This window comes from Nelumbo nucifera, chromosome 2, assembly GCF_055504915.1.
Source record: "Nelumbo nucifera cultivar China Antique chromosome 2, China Antique-T2T, whole genome shotgun sequence".
Classification (NCBI taxonomy): domain Eukaryota; kingdom Viridiplantae; phylum Streptophyta; class Magnoliopsida; order Proteales; family Nelumbonaceae; genus Nelumbo; species Nelumbo nucifera.
The window spans coordinates 64,669,854-64,670,868 of NC_142650.1; the positions used below are offsets into that span (position 1 = coordinate 64,669,854).

At 33.1% G+C, this 1,015-nt stretch overlaps 1 non-coding gene across 1 annotated transcript; it reads right to left on the reverse strand.

The window, feature by feature from the left end:
* Nucleotides 1–416: 416 nt before the first annotated feature.
* On the reverse strand, nucleotides 417–496 carry TRNAL-UAG (transfer RNA leucine (anticodon UAG)). The gene has a single exon. It is a non-coding gene; the product is annotated as a tRNA-Leu (tRNA).
* Between the last annotated feature and the right edge of the window lie 519 nt (nucleotides 497–1,015).

The window sequence follows — 1,015 nt, forward strand, 5'->3', positions numbered from 1 at the left end:
AGAGACTTGAGCTCGAACTTAACTCAAGTCAAAAGCTCAGATGTTTGGTTGAAATAGGAATTGGAATGGAATTCTCATTCCCATGAGAGGGGGAAGGAGTGACCATTCCACCAAGAATGAAAAGAATTCGGACACTGTCCAACCAAATGGTTGGAATTATAATGGACTGATTCCAATTCTAGACCCCTATTTCCGTGACCCTTAGATAATTTCCTTATTGAGAGACCACTATGCCCATATGCCCATAAGGCATCATCTATCTTCTTGTGTTAGAATCTTCTACTTCACATTACATTCTTGTTTCTTACTTTCTTTTCTTTTCTTTTATTTTTTTGATAAATAACAGCTCTATATCATGGATCTAATTTCAAAATTGGATTCAATTAATAAATTAGTCATCCAAAAAGTTAATTCTATGACAGCTATGGGATTTGAACCCATGCCCTTTCGGACCAGAGCCTAAATCTGGCGCCTTAGACCACTCGGCCAAACTGTCACTAGATATTTTATTTTAATATTGATGATTACTAATGTTTTTAGTTTAACTTTCGAGACGAAAAGCTACGTTTGGAAAGAGTATAATGCAAATATGTAGAGTGTAAAATCTTATATTTTGTATGTATTTACATTATACATATTTGTATTTATACTGCTTCCCAACTGATTCAAAGGAGATGAGAAAAATTAAGTGATTAGCCATTGTTTAATTGGAAGTGCTTTTTTTAAGCGCTTAATGGGCGTTTGGTTAAAAAAAAAAAGTTCCATCGATTCCTTTTTGAAGAGAATAAGCCCATTATGAAAAAGATCAAACTAAATTTTAATAAGAGCTCTTTGCATTTGTGACCCATCACCTAATAACCGAAATACTTATACTATCCTCATTTGAAAAAAGCACCTTTTTCATCAAACACTCATAAATTACTTATTTAATAATAAGAGCGTATGCAAAAAGCACTACTAAACACTCCCAAACACTCTCTCTCTCTTTCTTGATAAATAAGTAACAGCTCAATTT